Below are 22,387 nucleotides of genomic sequence, written 5' to 3' on the forward strand. Positions count from 1 at the left end.
TCAAGAGCAAACAGTCCTTTGAGCTGTACCCTTTCCAGGCCCTGGAGGTCAGAGACCAATATTATTACTAAGAAAAAAGTTCAGAGAGGCTCTCTTCATTCTTAAGAGTCACCACCTACTCTGCCGTGCTCCAGACTGAAAGGTACACAGAGGCCTGCCCCAAAGTATAGTAAGTTAAGGCTATCACCCCAAGTTCTACACTTGGTGAAAGCTATACTCTTGGGCAATTTACTTAATCTCTTTAAGCCACACCTGTAAAATGGATATATGAATAAAATCTTAATGGGACTGGTTGTGAGGTTTAGATATAATAAAGCTTAGCATTCTATAAAAGGTAGCCATTATAATGATTAATAGCTGCAACCACCGTAGTTTTGATGGCGCAGACAGAAAGAAAGAAGTGGCTGCTGCTGAAAGCGCACTTGAAACTCACATAAAATTAAGGTGGCCATAAAGTTTATTATTCAAAGGGAGAACTTTTGAGAGTAAAGGGGGTGCTATTAATAATGGTGCTGGGAAAATAGGCATGAACTGGGACTGTCATGGGTAAACCAATCCATGATTCTCCACACACCGCCCACCGCTTATACCTCTTTCTTCAAAAAACAGTTCTTAGTGAAATATTTTTCTCCTTCTTGACATCTTTGTCTTTTGGAAGGTGTTCATTTTACTGCTTAGGTTAGCTTTCAATGGTTGAGGAATAAATAGGTGTTAGCCCTTGTACCCAGCACTTTAAGGAAATGAACTATAAAATCCTCATCCTCACTATGGGTGGTGGGTGCTACCTCTGTTACACAGCTATGGGACCTGAGGCTCAGGGAGGTTAAGTAACTTGCCCAACCAAAGGTTATAGGTCCATTAAATGGTATATTGGGGATCTACCATATAAGCCATTTACTGGATCAGAATGTTTAGAGGTGAGTTCAGAATGATTTGGGGTGGCCCTTCCTGCCACGCCTCACCTGCTGGACTTACAAGGTGGGTTGTCAAGGTGTTCATCTTCTTTCCATGTATACATCAATTCCCAAACCCGTAGGTCACAGACTTGAGCTGAAGAACCATTGGCTGCCCTCTGATGTTTATAGAAATAGGAGCTTTGTAAATACAGGTTATTAAATCTTCCCTAGGTTTAGTAGTAAATAGAATCTTGTGTAGTTTTCATAAGACCTATGGATTATATAGCTAAGCGGCCAGCAGATTTAATCTTTCTTTTTCCCATTTTGATATTCCCAGGGATGGGGTTGGGGTGGGAAGCAGTATCTTTAGACCTGATGCTCTTCATTGATAAGCTGTACAGAAACCTTTCTCTCAGGAATGCCCACTTCCAATTCTGCCCTGGTGATATAGAAGCATTGCCTTACCCATAAACTACCTATTGGTGGAAAACATTAACCTCTGAATACCCAGGGTTCCATGGGAGCAAAGCTAGGGCTCCCATAAAACTGGAGAATGACACTCAGAATTCAGCTGAACTATTTGGGCAACTTTATCATTTCTGGGGCCCTAATTTTCAGGAGGATGGTTCCTACAGTGTAAGAAAATGACTGCTTCCTATAGCACCAGGCTGAGTATAGAAAGAGCTCTTCAGCAAACACATTACTCATCCATCCTTACAGAACCTGTAACCTCCAGGGTGCTTATCCAGAAGTAATCTCATTACCTACATCCTGTTCTAGTAAGTTCAAGTTCTTCTGTATCCCCTGGTTGATTTCTTAGGACCACTGATAACAGCTTTTATGTATAACATGGCATCAATAGCAGGCAAGTCACTTTTGTCTCAACTAAACTTGGGCCTTAGAGACGGTTTCCATCCAGAGGGTTAATGGCTTCCAAACTTTCAACAGCGATGTTGATGCCAGTCCTGAGGAGTGGGAACACCAGAATGTCCCCCTCCCCACCACTTGCCAACATACAAACTGAAAATGAAATCTACTCTCAAATATTCTGTTAAGTAAAGATTCCTTTGAGTTACTTTGAGTTTTTATGGAGACAGGGATTCCTTTTTGTGTCCCATGTCCTGAGTGGATTAATGAGATACGGTGGAAATCAATTCAGGGGAGCCCACCTGTACATGGGTCTGGTTCCCCACTTCACTCCCTGACAGGTCAAGAAACCATGTGAGAATTTACAGTCCAGCTCTTCCAGAGACCTTCAGCACAAATAATGTCTGCTCCCAATCACTGGAATAATGCCTGCATAATTTGGAAAGAGGGAGATTTCCCACTTTTGGTAAGAACAGTGTCTTCTTAACCATCAGAATCTTTGTACACACTCTTATCTCTCTCTCTGGTAAACACCTACCATCTTAAGCCTCTGCTTAAGAGGGCACCTGATCTCATCTGGGGGATCTGGAAGAAGTTTTTTGTTATATACTCCCATAGGACCGAAAGTGCTCCCTTTGATAAACTCCATCTTATTTTTATACTTAGTATTTCAAGGCCTGCCTCTACTGCTACTGGGTCATGAGGTCTAGGACAGGGCCTGTTGGCCATGTTCCTCATGTGCCCATCCACCTGGTAGGGTACCCAGCACAGAAGGCCCTCAGTAAAGGAGTAGAGTATTTGGGAGAATGTGGCTGGTGCAGTTGCGATGGCTGTTCAGGACCTTACAGGGACCCCTGGAGTGCTTATATGAGGCTGGAGATGCTTCTCTCTCACCTCTTCAAGGATCACTGGATGGTTCATTTCTGCTTTGCTCCTAAAGTCCAGGAGAGTTAGAAGGAGACTCTAGCAAAATCATGCCTGCCATGGTTTACATAAATAGTTTTCACCAACATTATCTCAAGGCAAGGAAGGCTCTATTATTTTCATTTTACTGGCAAGGAAACTGAAGGCTCAGAGGGATGTAGTAACTTGCCCCAAGTCGTACAGTATGGGCAGAGCTGTGAAGTGAATTATTTCCTGCTATGATACAATTACATTAAAAATACAGTGTGTCATGAAAACTGTAACAATGCTGATTACATCTAACTTCCAAGTTCCATTTGGAGCCTTTTTCAAATTGTCTTGTTCACTTATTAAAGAGTCATTCACTGCCTCTTTGAACATTTACCCTGCCTTGTAGAAATTTTGATTATTTTATTAGAATTCTCATGCCTGGCCAAAATCCCCCATGTTCTCTGTTCCACCCATTCTCTGAGAAGCCATTTTTCTGTGTTTGTGTTTCTGTGTGCCTCTATTCCCTCCGGCGGGGTCCTTGGTCCTTCCTTAGTCAGCTGACTAACAAGGAATTTCAGCCACAAAAAATGAGCACATAACTAAGACTCGCCAAACATTTGATGAATGACAACACCATAGAAAGGAGTTTGTTACACAACTACAAATAAATAGAAGAGTTTATACCTAAGGAAACAGATTTAGTGATCATTCAAAACAGGACTCTAGAATATGTTGAATTAATAGCCTCAGATACACCAGCAGATATTGCATCCATAAAAAATGAGCAGATAATGGACACTAATACTTTGATTTTTGAAATAAAAATCTGAATGAATGGACTGAAAAGCCAAATAGATAACAGTTGAAGTGCTGGCTTGAAAATTCAGTCAAGGAATTCTCTTAGAATGTGGCACAGAGATAAAAGAGATGGGAAATATGAAAAGAGCAGGTAGAAAACATGAAGGATGAATCCATAAGACCCATTATTTGTCTCACTGGTGATCTAGGAAGCCAGAATAGTGAGAATGGAGGGAAAGCAATGTTCAAAGAAATATTAGCCAAGAATATTCTAGAATCAAAGAGAACTTTCCGAATTCTCAGTAGTTTCTACTTTTTAAAATAAAAGTCACATACAGATAACTCAATGGGGCCAGTTCTTCATCCACTGAAGCTAGACTTGATTTGGGAAGCAGTAAAAGGACATTGAAGCCAAGTGTGGTGGAAAAGTTGATCAAACTTAGTTCTTGTTGACAAGATCAAAGTTAAATTAGATGTGAATTTAAAATATTCTTGCAAGGCTCATAAATTAGTTCTGAAGATGCCTGCCTGCCTCTATTATTATCAGCTTGCACACAGATACTTTAGCTAGTAGAATTTTCTATTTTCTCAAAACTTCCTCTAGTTTCCTTGTAGAGGAGTGCACATATGCTGGTTTCCTAGCATAAGAGTATGTAAGCCAATCAGAAACCAGGGAGTCAAGTAAGAGAGCAATGCCTCTCCTGTATCCTCCCTCATCTCCTCCCCTACTTACGGTTCCACCAGTGGATGTTAATGCTTCTCAACAAGAATCCAGCTCCTTCTGTCTCATTATCTCCCACCACCTTTCTCATTTCTACTTTCAAGCATTGCCAAAGCCTCACCATCAAAACCCAACCACATTCCAAGGCTCAGAACAAGTCTCACCTTCCCCATGAAGGCTCGTCTGGCCACATCTCTATGCTAATATCTCTTTGTGCTTGTCGACAGTACCATGCTCATTAGTTTTTCCTCCTCCTAGCCTGCAGGCTCCCACAGAATGGAGAGAGTACCACACATGTCTTTTTGCCCTCCATGGAACTGCATGTTAAACTGAGAATACCCTAGGAAAGAGAACAAGCTGAAGTATTAGCCCCTGGAGACTAACTATTTTGGTGAGATGATTTCCTCTGACTTGGGAGAAGGAAGTGGGTGGACAGGAAGTGTAGGGGAGTAACATGGAAAAGGAACGGTGGGTGAGGAGGGGTCTTGAAGGCAAGCACCGAGTATTTCACAGTTCTGTTCAGCCCACCTCAGTATCTCTCATATCCTCTCCAGTTACTCCATGACACCGGGTCACAGAATTGCTGACCTCCAGACCACCAAGTGAGCTCAGAGACTACCCCATTCCCTGGCCCTTCAGAGTACCCAAGAGATGTACAATGACCTGCCCATGAGCACACCTTTCTTCAGTGACCCTGGAGGACACTACTTCAGTCCAGAGGCTCTGCTCTTGTCAGGACTGTCCCTTGTTACCTATGCTCTTGTTGGAGACTGAAGGCTAATAATAGTAATGCCATTTATTGAACTCTTACTATGTGCTCGATATAGATACTCTGGGAAGGCTTCAACACGCTTTATCTCACCTACAGTTGTTTATGCCTCTGAACACCTGTATTTTGACTTACATTATTAGTAACATGGGTGACTCTGTTTTGTCCAAATTAACTCCTTGAGAGTAGGGACCTCATTTTGTTTGTTGCTATATTCCTAGAGCCCAGAACACTGGCTGGGATGTTGCAGACATTAAATTTTTGGAGTGGACACAGTAGTCTGCACGTGCATGTGCTCTCCATGAGATGGGCTCCTCCATGGCGGGAGCACAGATGACCCGTGAGCCTTGATGCCCGCTGAGGCTAAGGGCAGCCATGGACAGTGCCAGTGTGAAGTAGGCCACACATGGGATTTGGGAGATCAGACATGCCCCCACTCTTTTTTCTTTCACTGGTTCCACTGGCTGCACAATCTATCATGTTATCATCAAGACTTTACCTGTAGATTTGGGGTCCAGGTGAAAAGTTAAATACCCAAAAGAAATTTCACTCATTTATAACCTGGAAATCATACTCTTCTGGTCAGTGAAGGTGGTTCTGATCTGGAAAAAGCCTCTGGGACGTTGGGAACCTAAGGTGGCAGGTGGATAAAGAAACTTGAGCCAGGAGTTGTTAATTTGAAGTCTGTGCATGGGCCTCAGGGGATCCAGAACCCAGTACTGTATTCAAAGCATACTGATTACTGAGTGTGTTTCCACAGCTCTCATTAGAGTCTCAGAATGAGTCTGGAGCTCTAAGGAAATGAGAAGAGCTAGAGAAGATGGCCAAACCTGGCCATTTGCACCCCAGATTCCTTGACATCCCAGATCAGCTCAGTACCTAAGCCTACAGGTGCCACAGTCTGGCCTAAGGCAATGGTGCAGAAGGAGAGAACCAAGGAAGATGAAGAGGGCAAAGGCATTGGGGAGGGCTGTCCATGAGGGAAAGCTAAGATAAAGGAGAATGCTGAGCATCAGACACACAGCTAGAAGAGGTCATGTGGCCCAATCCTCTTATTTTATAGATAAGGAAAGGTAGTCCAGAGGGGTTAAGTAACCCAAGCAGTTGGGGTCAGCCAGTGGCTCCCTCGCCAGAGATTAGTCTGCTCTAGGCCATCTCTGTGGCCTCACAGTTTGTTCACTAAACAACAGATAAGCTCAGAAGGAAAGGCCAGTATTGCTGCTGTTATCTGACTATTTGGGTGATGGCTGTGGGCCATTTCATTGCTGGAATTTGGCATTTAGAATCAGAGATAGGTTAAGGGAAACATGTGAATGCATCATTTTTTGATGACCTCAGGCCTAAAATGCTTATCCTACCAGCTGTTCGTTCATCCACTTCAGTATTTACTGAGCACTTACTAGGTACAGGCACTTGTGATAGCCTCCTTAGGGGTCTCAGAGAGGAGAGAGATGTGAGGCTTTGCCTTGGAGGAGATTCTGCTGTGGTGATGATGACAGGCAACCCACTGCAGAGGCAGCTGGGGTTTCTGTGCAAGAGGTGGGTTTGTTGCTGCCCTTACAACTCACCACATCCAGGTAGATGAGCCACAGTAAGGCCACTTGGGACCTCGGTGTAGTAAATCTTGGATACCAAGGCTCAGGTATGGCTCTGAATCTTTTGGCTGGTGCGATCAGGGCTGCCCTAAGCAGCCCCACTTGAGGACTTTCCACTATTTCTTCCAGAGTCAGGGAGTCACACAATTCCATGTGCCAGAGAGGTTTTAAGGCTTGAAGAATGACAGCCAGCACCACTGGTGCCTGGCTCTGGAGATTTCACTTTAACCCTCACCCCAGTGTCCTGGGGTGGAAAGAGTTCACTTCCTCAGCTTGGGCTCAGGGAGGCTGGGGAAGTGAAGAAGGTTACAGGGCTGGTTACTCACAGAGCTGAGACTTGAACTCAGGCCCCTCACCACAAAATTCTGCTCCTGTGATACTGTCACTTCTGCCTTTTCCCACCTCAGGTTAAAAGCCAAAACTGGACTGATAAATCCCACTACTGATACCCTCTGAGGTCAGAAAACATGTCAGGTCTTACAAAATTGAGATGAAAAGTAAAGCGGTGGAAAACCTCTTAGAGAAATGACTGCTGCTATGGGAACGATGCCTCCTCTGTGACATAGGCTCAGCCTGCTAGTGGGAAAGAGTGTGGCTTGGGTATCATGTATCTCCTGTACAGTGGGCTCTCAAGGCCTCATGGAGGGTTCTAGTACCTTGATGCACCCCCTTTGTCTCATGGCCTGAAAGTCCTTTAATAGTCAAGATCTTGAAGGCTTTTCAGGTTGTCACTGCCGACTATACTTTTAAAAAAACTCTCCTGGGAGAGGATATCAGGTACAGCCCATTGGGAAGACAATGGATTAGGCATCTGAAGGACAAGAGGGCACCCTCAGAGGGGCACAGATGAAAGCTGAGGTAAAAGGGCAGCCAGGCCGGCTGGTAGTTGGCCAGTAAGCTATTGCAAAGAAAGGAGCATTTCCACAAACATGTACTGAAGTCATGGGACCTCAAAGATGAGTAAGAAAGCCTCAGCCCTGCCTGATGCCCAAGAGCTTTGGGTCTGTGTACTCATGTGAAATGTGGGTTTTGGCAGCCTGTGCACTTACCAGAGAGGGAGTCTTGGCCTTTTATGCACTGTCAGTAGTCTTCCCTACATGTTTGGAATGCTAAGTGTCTGAGGAGATCTCCCAGGGGCGCCCTAAAGGGGAAGGCCAGCTACACAATGTTTATCCCTCTGAGTTTCCCTTGTTTGTTTCTATGATCTCTCCTTCCCCAGAACAAGAAAGTCCCAGGGACTCACCTGGAATCTTGCTGGGAAAACTGACTAAACTGCAAGTGTCATGACCCCAATACGAGGGCATGGAAATCAGATCACAGAATATGTACATGGTAAACCTTTTCCACTTTCAAGTGACTATTGGCAAGTGACCCTACTTCCCTGGATCTTATGTGGTGTGTTCAGTTTTCAGAGGAAAGAACTGTTCTATTGGACAATCTCTGGGTTGGTTTTTTTTTCCCCAGCTCTGATACCCTGTGTTTCCTCGATGTAGAAGTTCATGGGCAGTTCTGATTGTCATCCTAGAGACCTGCGGTCCTCACATCACATCCTGGCTTACAGAACCTTCCTCAGAATTTTACTTTTCCTCTCATGTCTGAATGTAGCACCTTTCTCAGAGTCCTTAATAAATGTTTTTTGGGTTTTTTTAATGAAAGCTTTCATGACTCTTGAGTTATGGAGTGACTTGACAGTCAAAAGCAAGAGTATCCCAGGACTCATGTCAAAAGGAAAGGAGGAGGAGTATTTATACTAGGTAAGAGCAGGCTCAGGGAAGGAGAGAGAGGAAGCAGACCCCTCCTGGGAGGCTCGTGGGGCAGAACTAGCTGAGCTGGGGGGACACTGGGGAGACACGAGAACTCCCAGGTAGGATGTCTGCAGTTCAGTGAGAGAGTCAGTGTGTGGGTAGAGAGAGCCAAGAAATAAGTATAAGCAAGATGTCTTGCGGTGGAAGCAAAAAAGGATTTATCTTTTTAGTAGTGGATTGATATAATGAAAACTGAGTTGGAAAACAATCTGGCAGCAGTGTGCAGGATGAGCTAAAAGGGAAGGTCTGAGAGGAAGGGCCCTGGAGAGCTTACAATGGGGAATAAAATCTAGACAAAGGTGGAAACAATACAAACTCAGGCAACAGGTTTGCAGCAAGCATATGCAGAGGCCTGGATTCTAGGAGTGGGGAACAGTAGAGAAGGAAATAGACCCAGATCCCCCACCTTGAGGAACTCATCTTCTAAGAGAGGAAACAGGAGGGATATGACTTTTAAGAATTAACGCCTCATTTTATTTAGTAAGAGATTTAAGAAAACTTAAATGCATCTAACTCAGAAGGACAAAAATGAATGATTTTATGTCCTTAACATCTCTTTAGATGAAGCAATCAACTGTGTATGGCTGATTTATAAAGTCACTCACAGTCAGCTTAAGGCCTAGCACTAGAGAGTAACTAGGCAAAGGAAGCTACAAAAAAAAGACTCCAGGTCCAAGTGTGCAGCTCCGTAAAGGTTGTGGCACTTGATTCAGATATTTAGTAAAGGCTGTAGTCTGGGTTGGGTCCATGGAGAGATGTTTTGTTTGGCATCATGCCTGATACTTTGAGAGGAGTCCTGGGCTCTCCAATGAACTACAAGTGCACCTATCTCCATAACTGTGTCACCTATGTAGCCCTTGAAGGCATCAGATCTTGGTACTGTCAAGAGTGGAATGAGGGTCCGCCAGAAATCCCCAATAGATTTTTTTCCCAATAGAGGCTTTCGAAAACAATTTAATATTAGAGAATTCAAGGTAATTTTTGGCAAAAATCTAGAGGGCAGACATGGATTTGCCTTCAACTAACTGACCACTGAGTATATGCTTTGATCATTGATGGAGCAGAGGGTAGGGTTAAGGTCCACTATAAATATTAAGATATGGGCGTGAAGGTAAAGGAAATTCAGGTAAGTATGCTTGAGTCAGGGACAAGACATTTTTAGGGAATCCTAAAGAACTATCCTTAAAACTTTGTGACAACATGTTTAGGCTAGGATAGGGGCAGATAAGGGTAGAAAAGTAAGGGGAAGGAGTATGTAAAAGAAACCCAAGATTTTGAGGTCGAATGACTGGGAAAATGATGTATAAGAAGACTAGAATGGAAGGAGGTTAGCAGGAAGTCAGTGGATTTGGGTTTAGATTTAAGTGTGGAGTGGTGGTGAGACATCTAAGTGCTGATGTTAACTAGGCACTTGAGGCATCAGATATGGAGTTAAGGAAAGAGGACGAGGCTAAGAAGGGAATTGTATGTATGTAGAGGGTGGGGCACTTACACAGCAGCAAGAACAGAAGTCAGGAAAAATGAGTTCTCGAAAGAAGTATGAAGCAGAGCGCTAAGCACTTAGGCTGGGAAATGCTCGGGGTTCAGGGACTTCAGGGGAGCTAGGAACAGGTCCAGAAGAATAAGGAGCCATGGAAGAGAAGGAAAAGCCTATCACAACGGCAACAGGCAAACAGATACAAGAAGGAGGAATGCCAAATGGGTCCAAAGTCATAGAGGGAGATCAGAACAAAGAGGGAAGGGAGAAAGGAATGAATTAGGCTGTAGGAAGGTCGTATGTAACCGTTGAGGGACTGGTGCTATGAGTGTAGTTTAAGCAGAAGCCAGGAGTAAAGAGGAAATGGGTATAAAGGAAATGGTAACTGTAGGCATGGGTTGCTTATTTGGAAGAAAAAGAAGCTAGCCCGAAAAGAAGAGAGGAAGAGTCCAGAGGTGTAGAAGGAAAACAAGGAAAAGCTGGTATCATAGCAGCCAGGAAGGGAACCAGGCATGTAGTGAGAGGAAGCAGAAAGTGTAGTTTGGGTTAAGAGCATGGACTTTTCAGCCCCCACAGGTTGGTGCTCACCTCCCACTTTACAACTTGCTTTGACATGCTGAGGCTCAGTTTCCTCAACTTTAAAATGGTGGTATAATATATTGAACTTTTCCCAGTAGGTGATTGTTATGATTGAGCCCTAATGCACATAGAACTCTTGGTGAAATATCCCAGGTGAGAGTGAAACTGATGCTGCAGCCATCAGGTCTTGTCCATACTCTTCACCACATCCAGGTTGTTTGTTCCTCTTGTAAAACAGCAGTAACAACAGTTAAAACCTTTTTTTTTTAAAGAAAAAACCGGGTTTTGGAAACTCATGACTTTTGGACATTCTCCAGCTTCCTCCTTCCTCTCTGTCTCCATAATTGTAGCATCCCAGCCATGCCTCCTTGTTTATCAAAAATGCTGGCACTTAGCCATGATGAGCCTCTTCTAGTCTCCTGCCAGCTCTTGGGCCAATCCTCACTTGCCTTCTGTGCAGACTTATAAGATTTATCCTGCTCCAGTCTGTCATCAAATGCTGGTGTCCCTTAAGACACCCTTCTCAGCCTATACAGACTCCACAGCCCATATATCAGCTCAGAACTCTCCCCCGAGTCACAGACCATAATCACCACTAGGGTGTTCCAGCAATTTCTCAAACTCAAAATTTCTAAAATCTAAAAGAACCCTCCACACCTCAAAACTGGGCCTAACTCAGAGAATGGCACACCGTCCCTCTAGGTACACAGTCTGGAAATTCGGGAGACATGCTTAACCCCTTTCCTCTCTCCTTATAACATTGGATTTAAAACATGACAGTCATGCCAACTTAACCACCAACTATCTCATGAACTTGTCCAACCTGTCTCCGTTTCCACATCCTAAGACCACGGTACCTCTCTCTCTTACCTGAAAAACTATGGAAGCCTCCCAGCTGGTCTCTCTTCACCCCCTCTAATATCCCTCCCCCTGTCATTTTCTTCCCACTGCAGCCAGAGTGATTTAGATTTTCAAAATGCAGATATGATTTTGTTGATCACTTGCTTAAAGCCCTTCAGTGGCTTCTCATTTCTCTTAGGAAAAATTCCAACCTTTTTAATGCACCTACAAGGCTTTGCACAGGTGTGCCCTATCACCATCTCCAGCCCCCGTGCACCCCACACTGCCCCTCTCTCTCTGGGCCCCAGGTCACAAGCCTTCTTCCTATTCCTTCCTGATCCTTCCTGCTTAGCATCATGCTCACCTTCCCCCTGCTCCCATTTCTCCCAGGCCACCTGTTCCATTCTACAGCCCCTTTCTGAGACAGAACAATCTGCAGCCACAGGCCTCCCTGCCCCCAACTGGATGTTCTTACTCACTTGAGGAACCATTCAATAAAGGTCTGTAACCCCTCTGTCAAGACCCTGTCTGTCAGCCCCTGGAGGCTGAGGTCACATCTATCTTGCTCCTTGCAAGAGCCCCAGCAGGAAGCCCCCAATCTGTGGACCCAAATCAGAAAGTGCAGCAGGGAGAACTAAGGTGGCTGGGTCATGTTTCTCTGGGAGTAGGGGCATGAAAGAGAGACGGACCAGGTGTACTAGAGAGAATGAGAAGGAGGTCAGGCTTGGCACCCAGCCCTCAAACCCTGGGTGGCTGGGTCTTCTTCTTGCTGGACAGGTCATCTCCATGTTGCAAGGTAGGATTTGGTAGGGTCTGGCTATGCCAGGCAGCAGTTCTGCAAGGCTAGTGCCTGCCTCCCCACCCTGCAGAGGGTCAGGGCTTGTACCAGGGCATCTGGGGGCCTCTTCTGGCACTGTGAGGCCCAGAGTGCATCCTGACCTTAAAGCACTGGGACACCCAGGCTTTGCTGTGTCCCCAGAGGACTTTGCCCTGGCTCAGACTAGGGACTCTGGGTGTAGGACTGCCATTTCCTTACCCTGAGGTTGTGGGGCATTAAGGTATTAGTCAGGATACCTGCAGTTCCATGCAGCACGGGAGCAGAAGCCTGGTTTATCAGAAGGCCAAAGCCCCAGCTTGGTGCCAAGCCCAGCATGGGATGCCCCAGTGACTGAAGAGTGGAGACTACTCTGCAAACAAATACGTGGAGAGCCAGGCATTTGAGATGGCTTTCAAAGGCCCATGGCACTTTAGGGCCATATGTGTGTATATGTATGTTTGGGAGTGAGAGGAGGGTATTCCTTGCACAGGGGACATATAAGTAGCCTCTATAAAGTTCAGGGACCGTCCTACATTTCTGTACCACAACTCAAAGGGCTCTTTTCAATCTATCTATGTGGCCCATTGGAATGTTCTACTGAACAGGAAAACCAATGTGCAAAGAGGAATCTTTAAGAGTCTCTCCAGCTGTGGCATTCAGAGGTCTGCAAATCTTACTCCTTTAAAGGGACTCATTCTGAATAGCCTGGGAATGAACATATCAACGGTTGAAAGGTCCCTGAATGTAGAGACCGAATGAATCCCATAATAGGCAACAAATGGCAAGGTTCAGAGCATGGGCTCTGGAGACAGACTATGTGGATTCTAATCCCAGCTCAGCAACAAACAAGCTGGGTGCCTTATGGCAAAATACTTAACCACACCTCAGTTTCCTCATCTGTAAAATGGGTACCATATACTTAGCTCACAGGGTTATTGTGAGGATGAATGGCTTAATATTTGTAAAGTGCTGGAAACAATATCTTACATAGAGCAGATGCTTTGTAAGTGTTCAAAAAATTCTCATCCTTTTGGATCTTTAAATAGTGCTCTTTTGGGTATCTTTATGACATACTTTTGAGGAAGATGAGAAACTAGGCTGCTTTTCCCCACCAAAACTTTAGACACACAGGCAATACTAATTTTTCACAGTAGTGCAGGACAGTAAAAATGACCATGAAAACTGAAACTATGCGAGGTAATCTTAAAAATCAAGAAAAAGAAATACAACTGTACTGTGACCTTTAAAAATTTTGCTGAAACGTTAAAAATGCTCTTAGGTTTTAAGTGCATATGGAAATGAAAAAATAGTGAAACCAGTATTTTAATATACTGCAATTTAAAACATTAGAAACATTACAATTCTTAAAGTGTTTTCTGTGTTAAAAAACTCATCAAGAGCATTCTACCTTCTCTTTGTATAACTTATGACACTGAGGGAGCATCTTTTCTATGCCTTGGTGAATTGTCATCCTCCTTTGAAATTTGCATCCGCTTTCAATATTTTATACTTTGTGCTTTCAGTATTGTGAAATATCTCTGAGAGTTTCTTAAATGTGAAGTTTTTGCCAGCATCACTTCCTCTGGGACTTTTTTTTTTTTTTTTTGCCACAACCACGTTCTTTACTTATGCTTTTAACACTGGTTTCAAGTTTCATCAATATAAACAGAAAACTTGAGGGTCCTGGCTGTCAGAAAATCATAAGGAGCTTACTCAGAATTATGTAAAATTCTACCTTGGAGATTAAAAATCTAAAAATTCAACCTGTTCAAAGAAGCTACTCATTAAGAAAAGAACCAGATGATAAGAGACACATTGCTAACTTTTCAGACTCAACTTACGTATATTAAAAAAGAAAAAATACTGCTCAAAATATGTGTAGGCAGTTTTAGTGCCTTGCACTTAACCATTAGTGATTAAATGGTGGAGTAATAGGATGAATCGATAGAATGAATCAGCAACTGAATGATTCAACTATGTCGTGAAATTTCTGTAGTTGCCAGAAATTGGTATTTTATTGGATACCTAAGATCTCTCATAGCTCGGGGAGAAATATAATCTTTTGGAATCTGATGAAAGTTATGGCTTCCTTCCCCTATAAAAGTGCAATTGAGCAGATACAGCATTTTGCGCAGCATTTCAGGGAGTTCACAGAGCCCCTGAAATCCAACTAGAAGTCCTGGTTAAGAGTCTAGAATTTTATTACTAGATAAAACCCAGTCAAAGTCTGTTTCACAGCCACTGCAAGTCTTGGAAACTTAGGGAACTTTCTGAAGGAATATAATCCTTGGAGCACTCAGGCACCAGGAACTGCATTGAATGGTTGCTCTTTTCTCATTATACAAGTTTATTCAATCAAGGTCTCTTCAACAAACCACCATCCCTGAAACTCTCTTCTGAGATTTCAGGTATTGGAAAACCTTCTTAAAAAGCACCACAGAGGGGAGTGGCCAAGATGGTGGAGTAAGAAGACCCTGAACTCACCTCATTCCAGGAGCATTCACTCCAAAATTGTAATTATTTATAGAGCAACTATCCATGAAAGTGACCTGAAGGCTATCAGAAAAGGTCTTTACAACTCAAGATATAAAGAAGGAATCATAATAAGACAGGTAGGAAGGGCAGATATGCACTATAGTCAAGACCCATATCAACAGGCAGGTGACCCACCAATAGAGAATAGTTAGAACTACAGAGGTTCTTCCCAAGAAACAAGGGATCTGGGTCCCATGTTGGACTCCCAAGCCTTGGGGTCCCACACTGGGAAGATGAGCCTCTAGAACATTTGGCTTTGAAGGCTAGTAGGGTTTATTTTCTGGAGACCAGAGGACTAAGAGAAATAGTGACTCTACTCTTAAAGGATGCACACAAAATCTCACATGCTCCAGGACTCTAGGAGGCAGAAAGAGTAATTTGAAAGGAGCCTGGATCAGACCCACTACTGATCTTGGAAAGCCTCCTGGAGAGGCAGGAGGCAACTGAACCCCACCTTGGGACATAGAGTTCATCCTACCACAAGGACACTGGTGCTGTTAAGTGCCATTTTGGAAACCTCCCTCTAGTTTGTTAGTGCCAGGACCTGGCTCATCCCTACCAGCCAGTTGACATCAGTCCTAGAACCTCCCAAGCTAGGTAGCTAGCTGATTAGGGACACAGTCCCACCCACCAGGAGGATGGCTGCCTAGGAACCCTTGAGCCTCCAGCCACCCTGGTACTTGGCCCCACTCACCAATGGGGGGGGGGGTCACTACCCTGGACCCAGCTTCACCTATCAGAGAGGTGCCAAGCCTGGGATCCCCTGGGCCCTGGCCCTGGCCCTGCCCATCTATAGGTCTATAGGCCAACATCAACTCCAGGACCCCTGAGGCCCTGCAGCCAGAGATGCTGGGACCCATCTCTACCAACCAGTGGGTCAACACTATACCTAGGATCCCCTGGCACCACCCACCAGCAGGTTGACACTAACTCCAGAACTTCCAGGCCCCACAGCAAGATACTCTAGAACCCAGCTCTGCCCACTGGTGAGTTGGTAGTAACCTCAGGACCTGGCCTAACCCACTGGTATGTGAACACAAGCCCTAGGACCCCCTGGGGCATAGATGTACCCATCAGTGGATGGACACAGCCTTGGGTCCACCAAGGCCCTGAAGCCAACTGTGTAAGGATCTAGTGAACTCACCAGTCAGCCAACACCAGCCCCAGCACTCCCTAAGCCCCAGCATCAGCACTAGCAGACAAATCAAAAATCTATAATAGATACACACAGGAAACATAACACTAAAAATAGTCATCAAATCACAAGGGAAGAGAACAAAAGAAGGAACAAATCCCTCCCTCATAAACCAAAAACAATTAACAAAATGGCAATAAGTACATGTCTATAAATAATTACTTTAAATGTAAATGGACTAATTGCTCCAATCAAAAGACACAGAATGGCTGAATGGATACAAAACAAGACTTCTATATATGCTGCCTACAAGAAATTAATTTCAGATCTGAAGACACACACAGACTGAAAGTGAGAGGATGGAAAAAGGTATTTCATGCAAATGAGGAAGGAAAAGAAAGCCAGGATAGCAGTACTTAGATCACACAAAATAGGCTTTAAAACAAAGACTGTAACAAGAGACAAAGGAGGACATTACATAATGATCAAGAGATCAATCCAACAAGAAGTCATAACAATAATAAGTATATATGTAGCCAACATGGGAGCACCTTAATACATACAGCAAATATGAACAGATATAAAGGGAGAAATTGACAGTAACATAGTAATAGTAGTGGACTTTAACACTCTACTTACATAAATGGACAGATCATCCAGACAGAACATCAATAATGAAACACTGGCCTTAAATGACACATTGTACCAGATGAACTTAATAGATATATATAGAATAGTCCATCAAAAAGAAGCAGAATACACACTCTTTTCTAGAAAATGTGGATAATTATGTATGATAGATCACATCCTAGGCTACAAAAGAAGTCTCAGTAAATTTAAGAATATTGAAATGAAAGCCTGCATCATTTCTGATCAAAAAGTATGACACTACAAATCAACTACAAGAAAAAAACTGAAAAATCCAAACACATGGAAGCTAAATAATACGCTACCAAACAACCAATGAGACCTTGAAGAAATCAAGAAGGAAATAAAAAAAAATACCTGGAGACAAATGAAAATGAAAACACAATGATCCAAAATCTATGGGACACTGCAAAACAGCTGTAAGAGGGAAGTTTACAGTAATATAAGCCTATCTCAGGAAACAAGAAAAATCTTGAATAAACAACCTAACCTTCCACTTAAAGAAACTAGAAAAAGAAGAACAAACAAAACTCAAAGTTAGTAGAAGGAAAGAAGTCATAAAAATTAGAGTAGAAATAAATGAAATAGAGTCTAAAAAAGAAAGATAAAAGATTAATGAAACTAAAAGCTGGTTCTTTGAAAAAATAAACAAAATTGATATGACTTTAGCCAGACTCATCAAGAAAAAAGAGAGCCCAAATCAATAAAATCATAAATTAAAAAGAGGTTATAACTGACACTACAGAAATACATAGGATCATAAGAGATCACTACCAACCATTATATGCCAATAAAATGGGCAACCTAGAAGAAATTGACAAATTCCTAGAAATGTACAATCTCCCAAGGATGGATCAGGAGGAAACAGAAAATATGAACATATCAATTATCATTAATGAAACTGAATCAGCAATAAAAAAACTCCCAACGAACAAAAGTCCCGGACCAGATGGCTTCATAGATTAATTCTACCAAACATAGTAGAATATAACCAAAGATAATTAACACCTATTCTTCTCAAACTATTCCAAAATTTTTCAGAGGATGGAACACTTCAAAACTCATTCTACGAGGCCAACATCACACTGATACCAAAAGTAAACAAAGATAATACAAAAAAAAAAAATTACAGGCCAATATCATCAATGAACATAGGTGCAAAAAACCCTCAACAAAATATTGGCAAGTCAAATTCAACAATACATTAAATGGATCACATACCATGATCAAGTGGGATTTATCTTAGGGATGAAAGGATGGTTCCATATATGCAAATCAATCCTAGTGATATACTATATTAACAAACTGAAGAATAAAAATCATATGATCATCTCAGTAGATGCAGAAAATCTTTTGACAAAATTCAATATTCACTTATGATAAAAACTCTCAACAAAGTGAAAACAGAAGGAACATAACTCAACATAATAAAGGCCATATATGACAAGCCCATAGCTAACATCATACTCAATGTTGAAAAGCTGAAATATTCTCCTTTAAGACTGGGAACAAGGAAGGATACTCACTCTCACCACTTTTATTCAACATAGTATTGGAAGTCCCAGCCACAGCAATCAGAGTAGAAAAAGAAATTTTTAAAAACCTACATTTGAATGGAAGGGATAAAACTGCCACTGTTTGCAGATGATATATTATACATAGAAAATCCTAAAGACACCACTAAAAAACTACAATGAATTTGATAAAGTTGCAGGATTTAAAATTAATATATAGAAATCTGTTGCATTTTTATACACTAAAAACAAACAGAATGAGAAATTTTTTAAAATTTCATTTACAATCACATCAAAAAGAATAAAATATCTGGGAATAAATCTAAGGAAGTAAAAGATCTGTACTCAGAAAACTATAAGACACAGATGAAAGAAACTGAAGATGACACAAACAGATGGAAGATATAATGTGTTCATGGACTGGAAGAATTAATGTCATTAAAATGACCACACTATCCAAGGCAATCTACAGGTTCAATGCAATCCCTATCTAAATATCCATGACATTCTTCAAGAACTAGAACAAATAATTCTAAAATCTGTATGGAAACAAAAATGAACCCAAATAGCCAAGACTATCTTAAGAACAAAACAGGAGGTATCACATTTCCTGATTTCAAACTATACTGCAAAACTATAGTCATCAAAACAGTTACAGTACTGGCACAAAAACAGACACATAGATCATTGGAACATAACAGAGTGCAGAAATGAACTCACACTCATATGGGCAATTAATCTACAAAAAAGGAGGCAATGGGGAAAAGACAGACTCTTTGATAAATCGTATTGAGAAAACTGGACAGCTACATGTAAAAGAATCAAAGAGGACTACTTTCTCACACCACACAAAAAAATAAATTCAAAATACATTAGAGACTTAAAAGTAAGACCTGAAACCAAAGAACTTAGAGAAGAAAACATAGGCAATAAGATCTTTGACACTGGTGTTAGCAGTATTTTTTGAGATAAGTCTCCTTAGACAAGGGAAACAAAAACAAACACAAATAAGACTACCACAAAAAAGTATTTTTTATACTGAAAGAAACTATTAACAAAATAAAAAGACCGCCTATTGAATGGGAGAAGACATTTTCAAACAATATATCCAACAAGGGGTTACTATCCAAAATACGCAGATAACTCTTACAATCCAATACCAAAAAAACAGACAACCCAATTTAAAAACTGGGCAAAGGACCTGAATAGACATTTTTTCCATTCTACTTCCAAATATTTATGAAAGAAAATGAACACAGTAATTAAAAGAGATATATGCACTCCTATGTTTATTGCTGCATTATTTACAATAGCCAAGATATGAAAGCAACCTAAGTGACCATCAACAAATAAATAGATAAAAAGACATGGAATATTACTGGGCCATAAAGAGAGTGAAATATTACCATTTGTGACAACATGGATGGACCTAGAAGGTATTTTGCTAAGTGAAATAGTCTGAGAGAGGAAAACAAATACTGCATCATTTCCCTTACATGCAAAACCTATAAACCAAAACAAATGAACAAATAAAACTAAACAGAAACAAAGTCATAAATATAGAGAACAAACAGGTGATTGCCAGAGGGAAGGAGTTGGGGAGAAGGGGAGAAATATGTGAAGGAGATGAAGAGGTATAAATGTTCAGTCACAAACTAAATGAGTCATAGGTATGAAATGTACAGTGTGGAGAACATAATAACTACATAATATCTTTGTATGGTGACAGATAGCACCTAGACTTACTCTGGCGATCATTTTGAAACCTACATAAACACTGAATCACTATGTTTTGTCCCTGGAACCAACATAGTGCTGTGGGTCAATTATACCTCAAAAGCAAACAAACAAACCTATACAAAAGAAGATCAAACTTACGATTACCATAGGCAGGGAGTAGGAGGATGGAGAATTTAGAAGGCAGTCAAAAGGTACAAACTTCCAGTTATAAGATAAATAAGTACTAGGGATGTAATGTACAACATAATAAAGATAATTAACACTGCTGTATCATATACATGAAAATTGTTAAGAGAGCAAATCCTTAGTGTTCTCATCACAAGGAAGATATACTTTTTTTTCTATTTCTTTAATGTTGTATACATATGAGATGATGGATGTTCACTAAACTTATTGTGATAGTCACTTTATTATGTATGTACATAAAATCATTATGTTGTATCACTTTAACCTTAAACACTCCTTTATGTCAATTATATCCCAATAAAACAGAAAAAAGAACTTAAAGAGAAAAAAGGAAAAGAAAAAAAATACAATTCAACATAGTCTTCGAAGTCCTAGCCACAGCAATTAGGCAAGAGAGAGAAATAAAAGGGATCCAAATTGGAAAAGAAGAGGTAAAAGTGTCACTATATGCAGATGACATGATACTATATATAGAAAACTCTAAAAGTTCTACACAAAAACTACTAGAACCAATCGCAAAATTCAGCAAGGTAGTAGGTTACAAGATTAACATACAAAAATCAGTTGCATTTCTTTACACTAACGATGAATAAACAGGAAAAGAAAGTAAAGAAACAATCCCATTTAAAATAGCACCCAAAGTAATAAACTACCTAGGAATAAATCTAACCAAGGAGGGGAAAGACTTATACATGGAGAACTATAAAACATTGAGTAAGGAAATTAAAGACAACTTTAAAAAAATGGAAAGATATCCCATGCTCCTGGATTGGAAGAATCAATATTGTTAAAATGGTCACACTGCCCAAGGCAATCTACAGATTTAATGCAATCCCTATCCAATTACTCAGGACATATTTCACAGAACTAGAACAAATCATAATAAAATTTATTTGGAATCACAAAAGACCTAGAATTGCCAAAGCATTACTGAAGAAAAAGAAAGAGGCTGGAGGAATAACTCTCCCAGACTTCAGACAATACTACAGAGCTACAGTAATCAAAACAGCTTGGTATTGGGACAAAAACAAACATATAGACCAATGGAACAGAATAGAGAGCCCAGAAATGAACCCACAAACTTTTGGTCAACTAATCTTCAACAAAGGAGGCAAGAATGGAATAAAGACAGTCTCTTCAACAATGGTGTTGGGAAAACTGGACAGCAACATGTAAATCAATGAAGCTAGAACACTCCCCTTACACCATACACAAAATTAAACTCAAAATGGATCAAAGACCTAAACATAAGACAAGATATGATAAACCTCCTAGAAGAAAACATAGGCAAAACATTATGTCACATACATCTCAGCAATGTTCTCCTAGGGCAGTCTACTCAAGCAATAGAAATAAAAGCAAGAATAAACAAATGGGACCCAATGAAACTTACAAGGTTTTGCACAGCAAAGGAAACCATAAGCAAAACAAAACGACAACCTACAAAATGGGAGAAAATTTTTGCAAAAGATGAAATTGACAAATGCTTGATCTCCAGAATATACAAGCAGCTCATATGACTTAATAAGAAAAAGACAAACAACCCAATCCAAACATGGGCAGAACCTAAACAAGGAATTCTCCAATGAAGATATCTGAATGATAAATAGGCACATGAAAAAATGCTCAATATCACTAATTATCAAAGAAATGCAAATCAAAACTACAATGAGGTATCACCTCACACGAGTCAGAATGGCCATCATTCAAAAATCCCCAAATGACAAATGCTGGAGAGGCTGTGGAGAAAGGGGAACCCTTCTACACTGCTGGTGGGAATGCAGTTTAGTACAGCCACTGTGGAAAACAGTATGGAGATTCCTCAAAAGACTAGGAATAGACTTACGATATGACCCAGGAATCCCACTCCTGGGCATACATCCGGAAGGAACCCTACTTCTAAAAGACACCTGCACCCCAATGTTCCTAGCAGCACTATTTACAATAGCCAAGACATGGAAACAGCCTAAATGTCCATGACAGATGACTGGATAAAGAAGAGGTGGTATGTTTATACAATGGAATACTATTCAGCCATAAAAACCGACAACATAACGCCATTTGCAGCAACATGGATGTCCCTGGAGAATGTCATTCTAAGTGAAGTAAGCCAGAAAGAGAAAGAAAAATACCATAGGAGATTGCTCATATGTGGAATCTAAAAAAAGAAAAGAAAAGAAAAAGACAAATGAACATAAATACAAAACAGAAACAGATTCATAGACATAGAATACAAACTTGTGGTTGCCAGGGGTGAGGCAGGTGGGAAGGGACAGACTAGGAGTTCGAAATTTGTAGATTCTGACAGGTATATATAGAATAGATGAACAAGATTATACTGTATAGCACAGGGAAATGTATACAACATCTTGTGGTGAAAAGAATGTGACAGCGAATATATGCATGTTCATGTATAACTGAAAAACTGTGCTCTACACTGGAAATTGACACAACATTGTAAACTGACTATAACTCAACAAAAAAATTTTTAAAACAGGAAGAAAAATACAACAGAACCAGTAAATCAAACTGAAAACTGTCTGGCACAAGAGATTAGCTGCTATGGGGAGT

The 22,387-nt window shown here is 41.2% G+C and overlaps 1 long non-coding RNA gene across 1 annotated transcript in view; it reads right to left on the reverse strand.

Annotated features, from left to right (window-relative positions):
• LOC135321386 (uncharacterized) overlaps positions 1 to 22,387 on the reverse strand; it is a 57,799-nt gene that overhangs the window by 18,735 nt on the left and 16,677 nt on the right. The window lies entirely within an intron of this gene.

Source organism: Camelus dromedarius, chromosome 5 (assembly GCF_036321535.1).
Source record: "Camelus dromedarius isolate mCamDro1 chromosome 5, mCamDro1.pat, whole genome shotgun sequence".
In the NCBI taxonomy this organism is placed as follows: domain Eukaryota; kingdom Metazoa; phylum Chordata; class Mammalia; order Artiodactyla; family Camelidae; genus Camelus; species Camelus dromedarius.